This window comes from Ipomoea nil, unplaced genomic scaffold, assembly GCF_001879475.1.
Source record: "Ipomoea nil cultivar Tokyo-kokei standard unplaced genomic scaffold, Asagao_1.1 scaffold2441, whole genome shotgun sequence".
Lineage (NCBI taxonomy): Eukaryota > Viridiplantae > Streptophyta > Magnoliopsida > Solanales > Convolvulaceae > Ipomoea > Ipomoea nil.
In genome coordinates, this window is record NW_017618869.1 from 37,270 (window position 1) to 37,500 (window position 231).

Here is a 231-nt window from a genome sequence, read left to right on the forward strand (position 1 = left end):
TTTGCAATGGGCCATTCGATGGTGTGATTCGGTACTTGGCCTCATATGGTGGAGGTGGACTCCCTCGTGCTTGTCCGGTTGATAACATCTCCTACAGTGGCGATCCCTTGGAGGATTAAGGAAGCTGTTCTCTACATTCGCTCTTGCCTCTCACAATGGGGGTCCTCAATCCGGCACACCTTTCGAGAGGCCAATCAAGTGGCGGATGCGCTAGCGGGGGAAGGTTTAGCC